At 38.3% G+C, this 22467-nt stretch overlaps 1 long non-coding RNA gene across 1 annotated transcript; it reads left to right on the top strand.

The window, feature by feature from the left end:
• Window positions 1-17364: 17364 nt before the first annotated feature.
• LOC120302603 lies at window positions 17365-22233 on the top strand. Its single transcript, XR_005555174.1, has 2 exons — window positions 17365-17482; window positions 21115-22233. It is a non-coding gene; the product is annotated as an uncharacterized LOC120302603 (long non-coding RNA).
• Window positions 22234-22467: the final 234 nt, after the last annotated feature.

Here is a 22467-nt window from a genome sequence, read left to right as displayed (position 1 = left end):
TAAAAACAGGTAAAGTATGCTATATTGAACTACAAACTAATTACATGGACTCAGTTTTCCCAAAATACTCAGCTAACATATAGTTGGCTTATTTCTAGTTCAGTATGTTGCATGGACCCAGTTCCCTACTTGAGATATGGTCTTTATGAACTCCATCCACAGAATAATAATGTAAATATTATGGCAAAGCGAAAGTCTGGAAAAGGTTAGCACAACCTTAGCATGTTGCTGACACTTAGAACTTTTTACTGGATTCCAGGTATTTGAGACATGGTTTGAGTGCCAATTCTGAAGTGTAAACAGACCTTGGCTTTGTGTTGCACAATAATATTGGGAAGGAGAGAATGCTAACCAAATCCAGATGGAATGCAAACAGAATATTAATTTGGCAACAAAACCTGGAATTGGTTACAATGGAATTTGGCCTTGCCCGCCGACGTCAACCCTTAACTCTTGTGAGAAGTGCCACAAGTGGTTGAGATCTCGGTTTCCATCTCATTCTCCCCAGTTGGCTGTTGCGCTTGCCAAGCGGAGCCTAGCGCCCTGCAAGGCCACTTCACAGTATTATTTAAATAAGCACAGCTGGGCAGCTTGCCACCAAATGAGCCTCCTCTTGAAGTATTAATGCCTTCCTTCAGTGGCTTTGATTCAAATCGTGGCTCTGCCTGTTATTGCTGTTTCTGAAACTCGAAATCTGACAGGACTGCAGCCGGAAGGAGAGGACAGTTGCAGGCCCTCAGCTAGATTGAGTGGTAATTAAGTTGGTCATATTAAATTCCTAATTAAAAATCCAATAACAGTTAACAGAAGTGTATTAGCTTCTGCCAGTGTTTGATTCCCAGCATCTCACTAACAGGATAGGATATTTGAACCAGAGTACAAATGCTTCCTAGAGAGAATAGCTAGGTTTCCTTCAAGCTACCGTGTTCCTCATAAAATAATGGTGGGCTGAACGTGTTTCAGATGCAGGCAGAATATTTTTTTCACTGCTGAAGTCTAGAGGTCCAGTTCCACTGAGATGCATTATCAGAACTATTAAATGCAAATTCACATGTATATACACACTGTGTAAGACAGCACAGTAAAATAGCATATGTGCCTTTTCTATGGCAGTCTCAGACATATTTTCAAACAATCCCAACATCAAGAAATTGTTCCAAGAAGCCAAAATAAAGGGTAAGTTAAAAAATATGATGAACCCAAAGAAAGAAAGAAAGAAAGAGGTAAATACCAGCAAGTCAAAAGCAGCCTTTGAAACTGCTGTGTTTATACTGCCAACCACGATTCATTTAATAATGGCTGACTGAACTGAGTCAGTTACCTGTGTTTATTCCATACATTGAAACATCAATTGCACAAACAAGATTCATGCCATACTTATCACTGGTTAACAGTGGTTTCTCGCATAACTTCATCTTCTGTTTTTTCATACCACACTATGAAAACAAACTAGGTTAAAATATAATGGATTAGTCTGTGGTTCAGATAAGACTAGATCATAGAACTGGGATGCAAAAATCAGGATGATCCCTATAGTTTAGAGTCTCTTTGCTGTCATCTAGCTGCTGCCCAGCAAATAGTAGACCTAAGGCATAGTAAAATACAACCTTTGTTTAAATCACATAACAGAAGAATCTTATCCTGACCAAAACTCTTATTCTGTTATTTCTGTTTTAAGGAATGGTTACAGAGTTTTCACATCTCTTCAGCCCACTTATTTCTTTGCACATGGTCTTCCCACCAGTAAGCATATTCCTCACAATCGTATTCAGCAATTTGCCCTGTTTCTTTTTAATTTCAAATCTTAGCATTATATATTTAGCCAGTTCTTTGGGTTTATAATGGCAGAAGTAAAAGTTACAAAAGGAACAGAAGTTCCCTAAATGATCCCATGTTTCCTCAGGGATGCTACTAATTATTGGGGCAAACAAGAGGCAAGAAATTTGGTTTAATCATCCTATTCCCCCGGAATATTCCCCAGAATATTCACAGAATCGGAAAGCAAAAACAAATCCAGCTTGAGGCAAAGTGGACAGGAAAAGGAACTGCAAAGAAGAATCAATGAACCCAGAAAGGGTTGACTTTTGTTCACTGATTCCCAACAGATGTGTTGGTTTATTTGAACTAGTGTTCATTTAACCCTGTCACCTTCATTGGCACAATACTCTGAATTATAAACTACCCAATAGTGGAATCAGCACACTAAGTCACAAACCAGTTACAGAAGGACCCTGAATGACAGAGAGATTTTTATACACTTTAGAGCTGAGGGGTGGGAAATCTGAAGGAGCTGATTTTTAGATACATTTTGAACAAGTGAGACAAATGTTTAAACAAAGTAAATGTTTGGGTTTTTTTCTATTGTAAAGCAAAGCTGCTAAGAATTCCATTGTTAAAAGAATATCTGCAGTTTCTCACCTTCTGCTTCCTTGATGAACTTTTAGGTCAGGCTTTTCAATTGTTCTTCTTGTGATAGGATTGAAATACTATTTTGGTGACAGAAACACAGCCACGAATGGGTTATGCAGTGGTCTAGGGCTGGTCCAGTTTGTCTGCAAGTGATGGAGGAGTTGAGGGAAATGGGAAAAGAATCGGAAGGAGGGAAATTTTGCAAATTTAATTTTTCCATCACACCTACATGTTGTTTTGCTTTAACTTTACCTTCCTTCCTTTCTTGAGTACTAGCCTGCCTTTTACAAAATGTGGAAGATCCAACACTCAGTTTCTATGAAGTTATAATACAGCAAAACTGAACTGAGCAACCAGACAGTTGTTTACGTACAGAATCTCACAAGTAATAATATGTAAATAGGTGCAATAAAACTGATATTATTGCTTAAAAAGTTGATATATACTTCTTAGCATTCATTTTCTATATCAAAATATATGTATGCTTAGACTTTTATTTAAGAATTTAGGATTTATTTTTAGGAATAATTATCCCAAGAAATGTTTCTTCATTTATAGACATAAACATTTCCATCTGTTCATTTCAAATTAATATTGATACTGATTGTTATGGGAATTTATGGGAAAATGAATTCATGGGAAAATGTAAAAATAAATATTAAATCTAAATTGTTATAGATACCTGTGTCAACAAAGATATTTCAAAAAGACTGTTATTGAGTAGGATTATAGGTTTTTTTATGGAAAAGACAAAACATGTGTTTTTCTTCATTTAAATTACAGCTGATAGGATGAGCTTTGAGCATGTTTTTAGAATTCTATTTTTTGTGGAATTCAAATGATGAAATATTATGGATACAATTAATTAATTATTTTATGTCTCACACACACACATACAAGGGGGGGGAAGGGAGGGAGAGAGAGAGAGAGAGAGAGAGATCCTACCTCCCAGACATTATAGTTATAGTAGGAGCTTGGTTCCTTTCTTCAGTTAAGAGCTGGCTGGGGAATTCTGGGAGTTGAAGTCCACAAGTCTTAAAGTGGCCAACTTTGAGGACCCCTGGTTAAGAGTCTTCTATATTTCCAGCATTAAAGACTTGAAAATTTGAGATGGAAGTATGTCTCAAACAGTATTATTTGTTTTATTGTTGTGGTGGTTTTCAACTTGTAGGCTAATAAGGATATTAATATTCTGGATCACATAATTGCCACTCATTTGAATCATTGCAAGAGCAATCTGAATTATCTAAAACTGCTGAATGGTTGTGTATTCAGCTGAGGCATCTTTTGATTACATAATTTAATTCAGATACTTTAGCAGGTCTAAAATGCCTACTAACACTGAAATATACTGTGAATGATTTTAAGTCTACGTTATTCATAGTAAGCAATTAAGAAACATTGTTATGATGAAGTGTTAGCTATTTCCAAAGATACAGAAATAAAAAATTGGAATACCCATATTAAATAATTAATGTGGAGTCTTAAAGCTCTTGTTTAGTTCCTTTATTTTAAATGTTTGTAGCACAAAACGTAAAACATATTTTAATGATTATTTAATAAATATATACAATCTGAATATGAGATTAATTCAACAAAATATATATTTATTTTTATTCCATACCATAGAGACTGATTTAAATGGGTTGGGTGAGTAATATTGCTTAAAGAAGTGATTCTGTATGTCAGGGGAAAAACTTATTAAAGAGAAACAAGAGACAACATACAACAAAATTCTCACTTTAGGATCCAGAGGTTTATTTATATTTAACACACAAATTCAGTACTTACATTTCAACAACTTATTGCAATAAGGGCTAGATGGACAAGCAGTTATTAAGTGTGCCGATGTGGCCAAATGACGACTTCATTTCAATGTCCTTTTTTTATACCTTACATACACATACATACACACATGACTTCCAGGATTACACAGCTGTTGTCCTACTTCCCTGTTCTTGTTAAAACCATCAACACATGACTTTCTGGAACAGCACCTTTCTTAGTTCCTTCTTCTTTGAACTGACCACAGGGTCAGCTCCCTATTCTTGGAACCAGTGGTGGGATTCAGCCAGTTCATACCAGTTCGGCAGAACCGGTAGCTAATTTTTTGTTGCCCAGACCAAGAATGGACTTCCGGAAGCGGCATCCACACAGAGAACCGGTTGTTCACATATTTGAATCCCACCACTGCTTGGAACTGACCAATGCTGGGTTAGTTCCCTATTCTTGTTCTGTTGCCCTGGCTACCAAGCCAGTTTTCCTGTTCTTCCTTGTACTTTCCTCACTATCGTTCTTACTCATGTCATTGTACCTGTGAACAAGGTTCAGTTCCTCAATCCTCTTACTTTCTTGTTCCTTGTTCTGCTTATATTAGGAAATGTGTGCCGATCACAATCTTTCAGTATCTACTGCAAAGGTCACAGTTCTTTCTTTTTGCTAAGTATTTCTCAACAGACACCAGCCTTTATTTTAATTAACTATCAAAGAAATATGTTTGATTTATACAGAAATAATTATTAAGATATTTTTTTCCTTTCACATGTATTACATGTTCAAAATCTGAAATCTACCATTACATGAGGAACGATGATGCTACAAAAGGACTTATAATCTTGCACTGATGAAACATATTTGCTTTCTGGTTATGACCTTGTTTCATATTGCAGTATGTATGCAACATGTAATATGTATAAAAACTATGCTGTTTTCTATATGTAACATAATACACTTTTGCCCTTTTCCTCCTTTTCCTCCTTTTCCTCCCTTTTTCTTTTGTTTTCTTCTTTTTTTGTATCCCTTTTTTTCCTTAATTTCTGGTTCAGAAATTAAGAACTAAAATATTGTTTTAAAATTAAAGATTTCTGCTGTGGGATTTCAATCAAAATAGATCATATAATTCAATCTAGCAACAAAAGGGTATTGGCAAACTCTATAAAAAAAACATAGCAGAGACTAAAACAGTCTTTTCTCCAAATATACTCCCAAATATAGCAGCTGGTGGCTTTAAGTGAGTGTCAAGTGATTGACCATCCTGGATTGCGAAAGCAGGATATTCACAAACTGAACTTTGACTCAGGCACTATAGTATCATTTGTCCATCAATGAAAAAAATTGCCAGAAACCAACATGAGAAGTAACTGCCCCCAAGTAATTTCTCATGCTCTCAAACTGTTGTTATCTTTTCCATCTTCTGATTTTGTACATCCAGGTTTCAAAACAACATAAGAACAATAGTTCTTAGGAACAAACTAGACAACCCGTGCTCCTCTGGGTCGACATTTCAGAAATTTTCCTTACCAAAACTGAGAAACAGAATGAGCATGAGTGTGGGAAAAAAGCAATGGGAGTGGTAGCAATTTTCAGATTCCTGCCTGCAGGCTTCCCCATTTACTTTGCTTGTGGGAAGCTTCCAGGGAGAAAATCAATGGAGAAGCCAGCAGGAAGTTGCAGGTCGCACAGCAGCAAGCAGGCAGGTAAGTGGCTGCTGCTGGGTGGGGAAGGGAGAGATTGCAAGATTGGCTAGGAAAACTGTCACAGAATGGAATGTTGATAATGATTGTGTGACTGCAGCAGCAGTGCAGCAGTGGCCAGTAGCACTGAAGCAGCTGCAATTTCTCCAAATTTCATTCCCTTGGGAGTCATGGATCATGGATTTTGGACATATTCTGAAAGTTAGCCCATTTGATGCACCATGGTTCAAAAATTGTTGCCTTATGATGCACCATTTTACCAAGTTAAAGGTGTGGACAATAGAATTTTAGTTTTGTGTAGATTAAATAGAAAAACAGCATCTATTAGAAGAGTCTTTGCTCAGCTCTTTTGGTTAATTTCCTGTATGTAGGCATCTGCAGGTCAGGGCAAGTGATGAAACATGCCTCCCAATGACATACTCCACCCTGATATACTTGAATATGACAATGTCAGTATGAAAGGGCAGAACTTATATTGCAACATAATGAAGTATTTCATCATTTTGGCATCATCATTCTTAGGAAAAGATACCTGTGTTCTTCAGCCACATAAATCTTGCAAAGAATACTAAAGCAAATTATATAATGAAAGAGGTATCTGCGCCTTCCAGCTAGGCAGAGTCAGGAGAAGAAAACCTGACTGATGCAACAAAGTTTTTGTATAAATTTAATGTATGTATGTATGTATGTATGTATGTATGTATGTATTTCCTTCTGATGGTGGTCAGGATTACACAGGTTCTGCCCAGTTGGATAATGATTATGGTCTTGACTCCTAGGCACTGAATTTTACATGACTTGCAAGGGATATAAAGAAGACCTGCAGTCTCAGGTCATTTTTTAAAAAAATCTGCTCTCTGAAAGGCTGGGGTTGAAATAAATTCTGATCCCCTTTAATCCAATTAATATTTCACTTTTCCTTTCAGTGAAAACAAGACAATCCATGCCTCTGTTCTGGATGTATTGGGAGGAACCATATCATTGGATTTAAAGCATCAGAGCTCCTAATTGGAGTGTGATTCTTGAGAATTCTTGAGAATCTTGGGGAACTTTTCATTGCTTTTGTTACCTCCACCCAAAGTTCATCTCTTGCAGATTAATGATGATAATGTGCCTTCAAATCATTGTTGGCACTTAGTGACCAAATAAATAGATATTCTCCATGATAATCTCTCCCTGACCTGATTCTTCAGGTCTTACAATGGTGCTTTCACTATTTTTACTTTTTCAATCCTAATTAAAACCAACAAAAATAACATTACAGGTTTTCAGTGCATATTTTTGCATGTTTACATATTTACATTTATGTGTTTGTTTTAATTGCCTTTTCTCACTACTGTAGAAATTTTTCATAAAATTCTTCAGAACATATTCCCAGACTTTCCAGCCAAGTGTTAAAAGCCAGGAGATATATACTATTAATCATTGTTAGCCCAGGCTTTTTCAAGGGTTCCCAAATAAGAGGTCATTATGAGAGGCTGCCACGAGCTTATCCTGCCACATCTTGGCCTAACCAAAGGGAGCATTTTTTTTTAAAAAAAAATCCTCCTTCTTCTTCTTCTTCTTCTTCTTCTTCTTCTTCTTCTTCTTCTTCTTCTTCTTCTTCTTCTTCTTCTTCTTCTTCTTCTTCTTCTTCTTCTTCTTCTTCTTCTTCTTCTTCTTCTTCTTCTTCTTCTTCCATTATTATTATTATTATTATTATTATTATTACAGAAAAGGCTTTTCCTTTTAGCTTGGCAATATTAAAAACCAGAGAGGAGGGTGTTTCGGATCTTCTAGGCCAAAGTTTAGAAGCAACAGACTTAATAAATATAAATGAAATTCAAAGTGTAGCTGTGTAATTCGGCAGTCTTGCACATAGGAGGATTTTAAGAAATTTCTAATTATGCCAGTGAAACCACATGCCTAGATGTTTAAATAAGAATTTATGGGGAAAAGAGAAAAACAAGGATATGTAACCATTACACTCAACATTCTCGCTCAAGGTTGACTCAACCTTCCATCCTTCTGAGGTTGGAAAAATGAGGACCCAAATTGTTGGGGGGCAATGTGCTGACTCTGTAAACCACTTAGAGAGGACCGTGAAGCACTGTGAAATGGTATATAAGTCTAAGTGCTATTGCTACTATACTGATGGAACAGTAGAGGAATCATCTTTTTTATTTCTTTAATCTGAGAATATTCAAAAGAGTTCTGCCACTAAAACTGTGGTGTTTCTTTCTTTTCAGCTAGTTCAAAAAGGGTGAAAAAAGTAGGGGAATCCACCATTTAGGGGTCATGGTTAGTGAGAATATCAGGCCATTGCTGTGGCCAACATGATGGAAGGGGTCCTTCCTTTTCCTGAGCACTGAAGGAGAAGGACAATAGAAAGCCTCTCTCTTTGTGATGCCTAGTGTGTTATACAAAAGCAGCCCATGTAATCCACTCATGGTTCAATATGTTCTTCTAGGAACTCTGATAATTTGGTTATTTGAGGAAACCATGACTAAGAAATAATAATGCAGTAGTAACTGTAAAAAGAATAGAGAAGATCATCATGGTTAATTTTTAATGGATGCAGAGGAGAGAGAGGGGGAGGGAATATTTCAGTGGAGATATCTATCCATGTCCTAATATATTTAAATCTTAGAATTTCAAATCATATCGAAAAAAATCTATTTAAAATGCATTTAAATCAACAGCCTTATTTAGTTTGTGGTTGCATTAAAGAAATGCAGGGGAAAAGGAAAAACAAGATGTAGTAGTAAACAAGGGTTTAATTTTTTTTACAATTGTTTAAAACTTACAAACTTTCAATCCATCTGACACAGTAGTACTATTTCTATCATTTTGTTCTTCGTCTAATTAATTGTACACACAATAGTGGACATTCTTTTAGATAGGAACATTTGTGACTCTAGTCTCATAGATAAATGAACATCTGCAAAAACATTCTTGCAGTTTATTGTACAGATTTAAGTTACTGCTGCAAGCATCCAAATATGCCCCGAAGGGCAGGTGTTCAGTCATAATTCCATGACCTTCCTCTTAGTTGTTTTGGCCATTTCCTTGCTGTTGTTTCAATCTATTTCTCTTCTATGGACATAGTGATAGCCTGGTGTTCTATATCCAGAGCAGAAAATGATGAATCCAACTTTTTTAAAAAAATTAATTTACTTCACTCCCTTCTTTTCTTAGTACCAACTCTTAAGATTTTTGGATGCTTTCTCTACCATCTCTTTTTAGATTAATTAGAACATTTGACTGCTACTTGGGGACAATTGCCAATTTGCCACAAGAAGGAAATGGGTTACTAAGCAGAAAGAAAATGATTACTGAACATAGATGCTAAGTAGAAAATGTATGGAAACTGATTAATTGAGTTTAAGTTAAAGAGAAATCAGCTGAGCATTTGGTTGGGGGCAAAGTCACAATATGATTCTTGGTGAACCACATCCTTCCCAAAGTCACCACAAGCAGCTGGAGTGTGTGGGATAGGAAACCTGGAGAGCAGGAGAAAGAAGCTTAAATTACAGCTGGTAGCTAAAAGCTTTAGGACATCCTTCCTTTGAATGATCGAAGATTTACAGGCTAATGCTATGCCACCAAGCAGTCGGATTTTTAATGTACTGATAGAGATTTAGATGGAAGTGGGAAAATTCATAGCCAGAACTTAATTGCTGAAGAGAAAATGTGAAGAGACTCAAAGGGGGTGACAAATTAAGATCAACAAGAAATTCAATCAGCAGAAAAAATAAAGGAGAACAGAAGAGAAAGTCCAAGTTTTCTTAAAAAGAATAAAAAAGATTGATGGTATGGAAAAGAGAATTTTGACTAAGCTTTTTCCAACCTGATATTCTCCAGATGTAAATATACACCTGTATCCATAATTTCAACAGTTCTGCACACTTGAACATACGTGTACACAGATGAGTCTATATGGGATAATAATTTGCATGTATCTATGCATATTAATTAATAGTTAATTTAAGTCTCTTAATATTTATGTTTTTGTCCTGCTCTCGTACCAATTTGGAACTGATGTTTTTAACCAATACATAAACGAACAGAGACAAATATGAATAAATATGTCAAAGGATGCCATATATGCATAGTTATTGACTGGTTTCAATAGGAGATGGCACCTCTGGTTGACTGTGCTGGGAAACTGGACATATGCAGGAATTTCCTGTGTATTTCTAACCTTCTCTCTCTCTTTGAATTTTCTTTTATAGGGAAAATTCTTTATTTTTGCTGTTATTGTTTATTCATTTATTTAAATTTATTATAGCCGACTTACTGAGCCAGCATCCATAAGTTTATGGACCCTTATTGTCTGTGCCTGGATCCAGTGTCTGGAAAATGTTCAGGTTTGAATGGGATGGAACAGAGTTTGGCTCAAACTTGACAAGGCTGGCAGGATGTGGCTCTACGTGGTTGGGTAATGCGTTTGTGTGTCATTATCCAAAGAAAAACCACTTTTACCCAATTTTACCTAGGTTTGGGAAGCAGTGCATTAAACTGTTTAAATCCATACATGCACACCAGTTTTGAAAGATTGTAAAGTTATTTATGGGCTTTTCCTCACTTCGGGCCTACATTTGTTGTCTCCCTAGCCTAGCATAAACTGGATGAAAATGAAGGTAACCTAAGCAATCCTTTTTCAGATTTCAACTCAATAACATCCATGAGGGGGTGGGATGGGAGTCAGATCAGATTTAGCAGCCTTGCCCCTTTTGTACATGCATTGTATCCATGCACATCCATCCATACAGATAGGAGGCCCTGAAGCCAGTTGGAGTGCTTTGTCTATAATGAAACGAAATGCAGCAGGTAAACGACCTGTGCCAGCCCAATCACAAAATATTAGTTTTGATGCATTGCAGGAAAAGTTGGGTGAAAAGTTTTGCATGCAGAAATGCTCAGGTTTAACTTCATCTCTAGGACCACTCTGAAAATCTGAAGTGTTCCTGTTGGTCAGGGCAGACAGCAGTTATGTTTGCTGGACTATGACTTGCTATGACACAATACAGCTCTGTGTTTCTCTCCAGGATACTACTATGTCACTTGGAGTCACTATGTCACTTGGAGTCTGGGACCCTTTTCACATTTCCATTCATATGCGTAGTACTTTACAGAACTCTTACATTATAATGGAGACCAACAACATCACCAACTGGAATGTCAAGCATTTTGGACTCCTATTGTGAATACACAAATACTCCTGATTTTACCAATTCACAATCCTATGTAGCATATTTATTTTAGGACAGCCAACAACTGATCTGAACTGGCAACTTTTTTCTGTAATTAGTTTGTAATCATTAGACGGATCGGCATCATCTGACTACAAGGGGCACTTAGATAAAATTTGAACTTATTTTTGTCATTAGACTGAATTACGTTCAGTCTTATTTATTTATTCATAATACTTCTACACCACCTACTCATTCTAAGTGACTTCAGCATTTCAGCTATTTCCCTAGTCAACAGATTTTGATAAATATCTGGGAGGCTGAGAAACATTCCAGAATAAAACAGCAACACAATACTTAAATAAAGTTACCAAGGAAGTTCCTGCAGGCTAGCCGTTGAGGGTGACTTGACTTTATAGATAATTCTGGTATTTATTTTCTTTGGGACCAAACAAATTCAGTGACCATCGATGCTCTTTTAAAACGTGCTCTAGAAATATTTTCTCTTAAGCATTATTTTTAACAAGGAATTCGGTCCATGCTCTGAAATCTAAGACTCCTGCCTTTCCCTTCTAGATTGTGCATTGCAAGCAACTGGTTGATTGACTTATTGGTAGAGACTCTTGCTGCCATCTACTGGCTTGGTATATGGCAAGAACCCAGCGGTTCTTGCATCTTAGCATCTTAGCAGACTAAACGAAGGACATTAAGGGCAGAGCCAAACTTTCTGCTTGGCCCATTGGCAGCATAGGCCCCTCCTCACAGGATCAGATGATGTCATCTTCCACATACTTCCAGCCTCAGTTCTTCCCACTCCCAGCCCTGACCCATGTTTTCTAAAACTACTGTTTCCCAGCCTGATCCATCTTAAACCCTTCAAAGTAGACAGGGCTCCAGCATTTAAATCATTTCCAGTAGCAGTCACAGCTCTGGCTGCAGCAGCTGACACATTCCCCTCCCATCCAGCAACCGGTCATTGTCCTGGCTAGCCATTTCACTCTGGGCTGCTTGGCTGCTATGTTGTCTGCTGGCCAGCAATTGATTTTTTTAAAAAAAAATAATGCCAGAGTCAATCCAATGATGGCTCTTCAACACTAGCCGTTCACACTGAATTCAACCTCTACATCTCCCTTTTGGTTTCTTTCCAGGTTGGGTGAAGCATGCCCTCTTCTTTTCCTAGCTCCTGCACACAACTTCAGAATTCTTCGCTGCCTTAAAAAAAAACAACCTTTAAATTGCAACCAAGAAACATAATTGTTTAGTTTCAATGAAGATGCACTATCAGTTCTTTCTTGCCACAAACAGCTACCTCCTCTGCTGGTTTTGATTAATGATAGTATTGTGTGTGTGTGGGGGGGAGGAATAGGAAAGGTCCACACTAGGGTCAAAGGAAGTAATGTGGCAAAGGGGTGCAAAGTTATCCATGTGTACAAATATCTGGGAAAGCAAAGGAAAGGCACTGGGACTAGTGAGGAGGAAACAATTCCCACAAGCAAAAGGTAGACACTGGATAGACTGGTCCACCCAGAAGTCAGACAGCAAGTCTTGCCTTCTCTCCATGGATGGGAAGGGTAAGAAACAGGAGAACAATGAATCAAGCAGCAGGGCAGTCTTGTTGCAAGCCAATGTGATCTGGACAAAAGAATGTGCAGAATTACCCTTTCAGTTGTACAGTCTAGATCAGGGGTTCTCAACCTTGGCAACTTTAAGACTTGTGGACTTCAATTCCCAGAATTCCTCAGCCAGCAAAGCTGGCTGAGGAATTCTGGGAGTTGAAGTCCACAAGTCTTAAAGTTGCCAAGGTTGAGAACCCCTGGTCTAGATTATGGAAAACATTTGGAATAGTTCTAATCTTTATATTTAGATGAATGTGGAACAAATGGTATTCTTTGGTTATGTCTCAGGTGTGCCTGGGAGACCAGGTATACAAACATCCAAACTGGGGCCATAGTGATTCCGGGAGGGAGACAAGCCAGAAATCCTTTTTTTTTTAAGGGGGGGGAGGAAGCGACACAAGATTTTTTAGTAAAACTTTCTCAAACTGTCTTCCCTGTTTCTGTGAGCTGTGGTGGCACAGTGGTTAGAACACAGTATTGCAGGCTAACTCACTGCAGACTGCCAGGAGTTCGATCCTCACTAGCTCAAGGTTGACTCATCCTTCCGAGGTCGGTAAAATAAGGACCCTTCCGAAGTCGATAAAATGAGGACCAAGAATATTGGGGGCAATATGCTGACTCTCTAAGCCACTTAGAAAGGGTTGTAAAGCCCTATGAAGCAGCATATGTCTAAGTGCTATTGCTATTCCCACTCTTTCCACTTCAGTACTGAGCCAACAGTGAAAATAGAAGATATAAACAAATGCTTAGCAGCCTGCATGTACCCTGGATCTTTTTTGACCTTGTGAAAATGAAGAATAATAACTGCAAGTCACTAATATGAGTAGAGTTCAAAGAAATGGATGAAAGAAAGCTGACAAACTTCAGAGAGAAATGCAGACCCTCCCTTAGAGGGCTCTGCATAGCTTGCAGCTGCCTTCAATATGGTCCTTAAGTGTATTTTCTTGGGCTACATTTTTATCAGAGGAATATGAAAACAGTGGACTTACAAAATAACCCCTCCAGCAGCTGCTCTTTAATTGAAGTAATTCATTTAGCACAATAGTTAATTTATTACCATCATTGTCAAAGGCAGTGGAGGTCTTTGTGTCTGCTTTTTAATTAGTATTTTCTTATTGCAAGAGGAAATGGAGTTATGTAAATGTATCAAACATTTTAATATATCAAACTAAATGCCACCCCAGTGAAGCTTAGGATTCTTCTATATAAATATTTTGTTATTGGGTAACCATAATGCTGCACCATTAAAATGATTTCTGCCTTGAAGGGTATTATCTTTTTAATTTACCTAGCTAAGGATGAGAAATAAAGCAAAAGTGTCAGAGTTTTACATGTTTACAGAGGAAAGAACTGTGAGGTAAATTAGCTCCTAGACCAATGGTTCTCAACCTTTTTAATGCCGCGACCCACAACCGGTCGTAAGTCGAGAACTACTCAGCCAGTCGTAAGTCGAGGACTATTCAACTGGTGCAGCACCGTTTGCAGAATGGGACTTTTGGTGGGCAGAGACAGCCTGGACAATTCCTATTGGCTTTTGAAAGCCAATAGAATTAGACTTTATTCAAGAAAGTCTATTCTATTGGCTTTCAAAAGCCAATAGAATAAAAGGGAGTAGCACAGCTAAGGAAAAGGGGGGAAAATGGCGGACTGCGTTTTTTGGCGACCCCTGTGAAATGGTCGTTTGACCCCAAATGGGGTCCCAACCCACAGGTTGAGAACCACTGTCCTAGACAATTGTCCCAAAGGTGCTTTTTTCCAAAAGGCAAGTGGACTTTCTTGGTTTTTTTTTCATTGAAAATGTTTTGCTTCTCATCCAAGAAGCTTCTTCAGAACAGAAAAAAATTCTTGGATGAGAAGCGAAACTTTTCAAAGAAAAAATAAAGTCTACTTGCCTTTTGGAAAAAGCACTTTTGAGACAGCCTTGATCTGGATGATTGACAATCTCTGTAAACCCTTAGATAATTAGCTCTATTGTTACAAATGGACCTGTCTTGACTATCCCACTAGAATTCCACATGGACAATCTAGTGACCATACAAATGAGTTGGAACCAGTCCTCACCGCCTCCCAATGGTCACATGATCAAAATTCAGGTGTTTAGATTGGTTCTAGTATCCCAGGGTCATGTGGCCACTATTGTGTCCTTCCTAGCAAAGTCAATGGGGAAAACTAGATTCGCTTAACCACATGATTTGCTTAACAACAGCAGTGATTCAATTAACTATTATGGCAAAATAAAGGTCATAAAATCAGGTGCAACTCACTTAACAGCTGGCTTGTTTAACCATGTTACATTCTATAAATCACAATGATAAGGTTAACACATGCAAGGAAGGACACTCACACAAGGAAGCCACATGAAATATATAAATTCAGCCCTTAGAAACCCTAGTCTGGTCTGAAAAATCTTCATCTGGCCATGAAGCTTTGCTAATGCATGCCTCCTAAATAGCCTGAAATTGCACTACATTATTGAAATTTGGTGACAATCTGGCCAAATTCTGACAATGTGATGTCAGGCTACTGAGAAAATAAGGAAAATGGGATTCAGAGTGGGCAGAGGCCTTCTTTCTCCTATTATTACCCACCCACCCACCCTCTTTTTCTTTTCTTTTTTGAAAAAAAAAAAAGAACCCTGTTGAAAATTGTCACTGAATTTCTATGGCACCATCTTGGGATGCTGTGAGTGGGCCTGGGTTGCCCGTCTATCCCAAACAAAGAAATGTAGAAGGAAGCAGGTAGGGTTTCCTTCCTCTGTTTGTTCTGTAGGGTTTCTGACAAAGGGAGGGGTAAAAAAACTACTTAAAAATGGAAAGTGAAGGGAATTAAGGATATTTGGAATGGATGGAATATAACAGAATAACAGTTGGAAGGACCTTGGAGGTCTTCTAGATCAACCCCCTGCTCAGACAGGAAACTCTATATCAATCTCTTCTTAACTTCCGGTGTTGGAATATCCACAACCTCTGGAGGCAAGTCGTGTATATATATATAAAATCCCATCTACCCTTCCTCCAAGGGACAGAATATACACATAGGAAGAATAAAGCAGGACAGAAACTACTACTGGATCTTTTGCAGATTTGATGTGGATTTTGTTCTAATTGCTAACTGGTGGTCAGATGCTGGACTTGACCCACATGTTCAGAAGGCCACCCACTAAATGGCCCAAGGCAAAAAGCAGTGGAGGAGTAATGTTACCACAGCAATTAGGATAATAACTAACCTTCTGAATTAGAGCTTAGTTTTCTGGTGATTGTCATGGAAAGTTACTCTGGTAGAAGAAATTGTTGTAGATTAAATTAGACAGCTGAACCATCTCATAATACTGCTTCATGTCTATGAAGCACCACTTTTAATACTTGGAAATAATATTTTAAATTTTATAATCAAAATAATTCTTGCCAGAAATTTTAAAGATAAGCTAGCATGTACACTATTAATGTTAAGACTGCAAGACAAAGAGTGTGACTATGAGTGGTCTGAGATTTGAACCTGAAGGACCAGATGCTTGACAATTTTTTTGTGCAAAACCATCACAACCTGAAAGCTTTACGAGACCCCTCAGTTGAAATATTGCCCATGGATTGGTAGATTATACAGACCTACTTTCCTAAGAGGCATATCTTACTTTTTACAGGGGCTGAGCTTTTTTAGTATACTTACCTGTTCACAAACTCTGGTAGAACCAAATTCAGTCCTGTAATTTTCTACATTTCATTTTTATTTTTAATTTTAGTCCCCCCCCTTTTTTTTGGAAACCAACAGTGTTGGCTTCCCACTGAATCTACTACTTACTCTAGGACATGTACTGGATGTGGGTCACTGCAGGACTAAGTGCAGTTAAGAATAGTACTACAGGCAATCTTAAATTTGACAGGACTGCCTGGGAGGAAAATTACAGAGTTGATGAAGGACAGTGGCTATGATTTCAGTGTTTTATAGTACTGTAAATATAAATCTCAAGGTTTTTTGTGGTAAGGAGTCATTTTCATCAGAACTGTATAAGACAGACTTCCACATTTTAGCATTTGTCAGATGTGCCTGACTATAATTCCCATTTTCCTAACCTCAGGTAATGGGAATGATGGTCTAGTAGATCTTGAGGTTGAAGAAAAGTGATATAAAGCCTTTCCTTTATATTTTGGAGTCTTGGAGAAATATCATAAAAGCACCAGGTCAGAAAGGAGATTTCTATCCATATTTTGACCCAAATAAATGGTCCACTAGAATAATAATGCCAATGGAATTAAAAGTCACTGGAAAGTGAGGAAAATAAGTACAATTCAGCTTCATTCTACAGTAGCAACCAGTGCTACTTAGATAATCTAAGCCTGAAACTGAAATGGCAGCATGAAATGGGTCAAGAGTCAGACTATCCAGATGTTTTGGAGAGCCCTCCTACGTACTAGCCAATATAGGCAGTGATGATGACTTATGGCACTTATAGATGGAAACATCTGCACGAAAGCAGGTTGCTTGCTGTAGATCGGAATTACTCATGTTATCCAAGACTAAATAGAACTGATTTGCATGTTACTTGAGTATCTTGAGGGAAAGGCAGCTTAGCAACTAACAGATTGTTGGGCAAATAATTTAGTCAGTGGAGGATTTATTCAAATTCAGTCTCACAGCTGCCTTCTTCCAGGCAGCTGGGAGTGCCCTCTCTTTCAAAGCTTGAACCTGAAACCAGAGAAATGCCAAGGATTGAATCTGGGACCTTATCTACAGAAGGCATGTGCACCAGCACAAAAATATGGCCGCTCCCTCAGCTGGTGACAGACTTCTGGAATCAGATGGCAAAAAACAGGTGATAAAAGGCAAATATACAAAATGAAAATAAGTGGCTTTGTTGGTAGAGGATTAGAGCAGATAAGCAAACAAGAATCTTTGCAAAAGGCATGTTATGGTTCTAGGCAGATGTTAGGATGAGCACTGCAGTGTTGTAGAGATGCCTGTTGACTCTTATTGTACAAAGTGCTATATGTGATGTTTGCGGGGGGGGGATGTGAGAAGTGGCATTGCAAATGGATAGCTGGCATTAAAGAAGTGGTTGCATGCTCAGCACTTTGGTCAATCTGACCTTTCTGATGGTGCTTAAACAGGAGCTGTGCATTCTTGCAAAATTCTGTTAAGCAGCTGCTGATGCTATATGCAAAGGAGACTAATGTGGTTGGAACTAGCAATGTGAGGGGTTGTTCTGTGGCGACCGTTTTGATTTAGTGGTATCTATGCAAGCACAGCAGCAACAGCCCTCCCACCCTGCACATACTACTCCTATGATTCTCCTGGAAATGAAGCCCCCTTCTACATGGCTTTCATTGTTACCTAAAGCATACTTAATATTTTGACAGCTGTAGCCTTAGCTGAATGCTCTCCATGATGAGAAGGTTCAGATATTATTTCTTTGTCCCAGGATATTAGTAGGATTAGTAAAGTGCCTTCTGTGCCATAACCTCTATTCTCTGGAACATTTTCCTTTCAGAGATTAGGAGACCCTGGCCCAGTTTAATAAAGTCGTGAAGACCTGGTTGTGTACCTGGGCCTGGGGTCCAGAATGTATTAAGGATCCTGTTTCTTGGCTGAAATAAGATCCATGGCAATAGTTTTACTTAGCAAGTGTACATATTTATTTTGTATTGTTTTGTTTTAATGGTTTTATGATATATGCTGCCCAGAGTCACTTGTGAGATGGGCAGCTATAGAAAATAAGTAAGTAAATAGACAAAAAAAAATCTCAATACAAATGCAAACTTAAGGCCATTTTAGGACTTTTTTGGTTCTTCCCCATTTCTTAGTTTTTGTTCCATCTTACCTTCTGGAGAGAGAACCTATAAGTTTGCATTTTATTCTTTTGTTTCCTCCGATTAAACGTATTTTGGAACTATGAATTGTCCCCTTTTATGTACCAATAGTGCTGCTTGTTTTTTTAAAAATATCTTACTACTTAAACCACTAAGTAAATAATCTTCTTCTTCTTCTTCTTCTTCTTCTTCTTCTTCTTCTTCTTCTTCTTCTTCTTCTTCTTCTTCTTCTTCTTCTTCTTCTTCTTCTTCTTCTTCTCCTTCTCCTCCTTCTCTCCTCCTTCTTCCTTCTCCTTCTTCTTCTCATCCAATTCTCAGTGACAGAAGTAATAATAATAACTCCAGGAACCAAGTAGTAGTATACAGGTAGCCCCTGTTTTGCAGTGGTAATTGGGAACAGAATTTCTGTCCCTAAGCCAGAGGTGTCAAACTGCTGGCCGACGGGTTGGTTTCTCATACCAAAGCCACAACCACTCCATTGCTGGCAATGCAAAAAGAGTCGCAATACGTTGCGACACGTCAGTGACATGGCAAGTTTGACACCCATGCCCTAAGCAATGCAGCTTTAAAGTATGACATCATTTGACCATTTCACTTAGCAGTCTTGATTATTGTCAGGCTCAAGTAACCAGGAATAGGAGGTAAGGCACTAAAGGTTTATTACATTATTACATTTATTACATACTACCTATACACAGAATCCAATCTACTAATGATCAAGCCAAACTGGCACTAGATAAGAGTCAATGGAATTCACAGGGGGCTGGACTTAGGTCTCTTGTGACTACAGAAGGATTCCAAACTGTTGATGCCTTGGACTCCACCTGGTCATCTCCTATAATTACCATCATTAAAGCAAGGACCATGCATGTCTTGTCCTAGCCCATGGAAATCACAGACACATAGGTAAATCTTATATCTTTACTAAAAGGTTTTCAAACAGAATTCAATGGTAAAAGGTTTGAACAAACTAGAAGGCAGCTAAGGAGTTGAGCAATATGATGGCGAGATAAATGGAGAATTGTTGCCAATGGATTTGTAAAGTGTGCAGTTCCCCTTTTACAAGCATGGTATGATTCAAATTTGTTCCTTTGACAGGACAAGGTACTTTCTGACCAATAGTCTTGCTGAGTGCTTTTGTTTCCGCTCTCCTCTCCTTGTGGTGGGCCCTCGCTTTGGGGGAAGGTATTAGCCTCTTTGTCTTCTGAGGCCAGCAATAGCTGCTCCTCCTGGTTGTTAGGCAGTTCTGCTTTTTCTGCCTGCAATTCTTCCAGCTGAATCCCTTTAGGCCAGAGGTCTTCAAACTTGGCATGCTGGCTGAGGAATTCTGGGAGTTGGCATCCACAAGTCATAAAAGGGCCAAGTTTGAAGACCCCTGCTTTAGGCTGACGATCTTCATTTTCTGACTCTGAGATGGCCATCACAGTGCAGGACATTAAGTGAGGATCTCATGTGAACATTATTTCCAACTTCTAGCCAATCTCTGGATTGATTTTGCTTGTGGGAAGCCAGCGGGGAAGGTTGCAAAACATGATCTCATGATCACAGGATGCTACAACAGTCAAAAATCAAGGTGAGTTCCTTAACACCTGGATCATGATCATATGACCATGGTCATGCTGCAACAGGTGGAATTTCAAGGACCCATCTTAAATACCACTTATTCACTTTGAATGGTCACTGAAAAGTAGTCATTAAGTGAGGGTCACCTGTATCTGAATTGCCACATTGGTTTTTGGGCTTATATTTCTCAAAAAGCAGTTTCATATGCTGTACTTAACAACAAACCTCTTTTGAAATCCTGGGAACTTCTAGAACAGGGCTTTTCAACCTTTTCACCCATTGTATCCAAGTACCACCAGTCGCCTAGCAAGGTGTCAAAAACTTGATGACCCCCCCAAAAGGAAAAAAGTGATAAAGTACAGGTAGTCCTCAACTTATAACAGTTCGTTTAGTGACTGTTCGAAGATACAATGCCACTGAAAAAAGTGCCTCCCGAGGCACAGCCAAGCAAGACACCTGCCTGCCCGCCCGGTGGTGCTCTCATTCCCCTCCCCCACTACCACTTTTCTAGGATGGTCGCGTACCACCTGCCAGGTGCCAATGTACCACAGGTGGTACCCGTACCATGGGTTAAAAAGCCCTGTTCTAAAACAGTTTCTTATTAGAAGGCTGAAATTAAAAGACATCTAGTAAATAAAATCCTAAAAGTCAGGTTGCATAGAGCAATTCATTAGATTCCAGTCACTGCTGCTATTATTACCATTATCATTTCTATAACAAGCATCACTGAGAAATATAGTCAGAAAGTGTTTTTTAACTGTACTCCATTTCCTATAAGATAGATTATGGAATAAACTTTTTTTTGAACTGCCTCCAGAAGCCAATAGGAAATTCCAATTGGAAACTGAAGAGACTAAGGAAGATGGTCTTGACAGAAATATGCAAGACCATTACATAGTCAAAGAGGCTGGAGCATTTTTTAAGCCCTGGAAAACAGAATCATTTCAGAAACAGCTCAGGCAGATACCTCCCAGATGTATAGGGATATAAGAGAAGGGATATAACCACAATCAGATTTGCAAGATTATGTTATTGTAGCTAATCTCAATAAAGTGTACTTCTGGTTTCCTTGTAGTGTTGATTTCCTGGTCTGCTCTACCGGGTTGACAGCAGCTGGCACAGAGTCCAGACGGTCTGCGTTATGTCCCCATTGAAAGTTCCAGCCATAATCAGGTCACTGCATTCTGGACCAACTACTTCTTCCAAATGATTTTAAAATACAGACATAAGTACACTGCATTGCAGCAACCCAGCTGAGTGGTGATAATGAGATAAAGCACCAGTGCAAGATGTACTCAATTAATTGAATTTTCTTGGTTTTCAATCTCTCTGAACCATGCAACTATCTACAGTGGCTGCTTTCATGTCACAGACTGAGCCACAAAGGAGCCAATTCAGGCTAACATGTTGTGCAAGTCCAGCTGTTGTTGAAAAAAAATCTTATTTCTTGTTGATGTCTACTTATAATTAAAGAGATAAGCCCTGGTAGGAAAGGAAAGGAAAAGAAAGGAAAAAATAGAACCCTCATCACCTTTAAAAAAGCGCTCAATATCTTTCCGTGTTTGCACAGAGACAATTTTTCTTCTTCGTAAGAGCTTTGTCAGAAATGTTATGTATCCAACACATTGCCAATAGTTTTTAGACTGACCAGGGTTCTGTTTCCATAACTTGCTAAACTGTGCATCGTGACTTACAAAAAATAACGAAGCTAAAACTAGAAAAACATACTATATTTCAAGACATTGTGTGAATTATTAGCCCATCACATAACAAAAGTTGCTTTTGTTACTATGTCATGTGAATACATTCATGATCTGTTAACTGTGGTTTGTGGCAAAAAATATGCTACATATATAGCTTACGAGTTAAGTTCATAAATCATATGAAATAATGATAGCGATGATTTAATTTGGGGGTTAGCAATGACTTGGAGTAACATTTCTTTTAATTCAGCAAATGGTTGTGCCAACATAATACACTAAACTTCTGTTAGTAGGTTAAAGGGTGTACTCACCACCATTTTAGCCTATGCTAAAGCTATGCTTTTAGCTGTTCCTGAGATCTATTTTCAGTGTCAGATTTTAGCTTGTTGGTATGTAAAAAATGGTGTGGATCCAGCCAACCATCTTACCACCCGAGATACTAATAGAAAGCATTCCTGCTTGATAAGCCTTCCCTACCTAACCACCCATGGAAAAAAAAACAGGGCATGAAAATCCAATATTGCACTTTCAGTAATTCAAGTAATGCAAGGAAATCTCTGCTTGAAAATCTGCCACAAGAATCCTGTTTGGATGAAAAAGAACAAGAGGAGACATCAATTCAATATGATGCTCAAAAGCCATGCCCTAGGATTGGAGAAAGCAAATCTTCTACTCTAATCCTGATCATTCATGCCTAAACCAAAGTCTCAACCACTACCATCCTC

This window comes from Crotalus tigris, unplaced genomic scaffold (assembly GCF_016545835.1).
Source record: "Crotalus tigris isolate CLP2741 ecotype Arizona unplaced genomic scaffold, ASM1654583v1 scf7180000024436.1354646, whole genome shotgun sequence".
Classification (NCBI taxonomy): Eukaryota; Metazoa; Chordata; class Lepidosauria; order Squamata; family Viperidae; genus Crotalus; species Crotalus tigris.
This window is presented reverse-complemented; position numbering and strand designations above follow the sequence as displayed.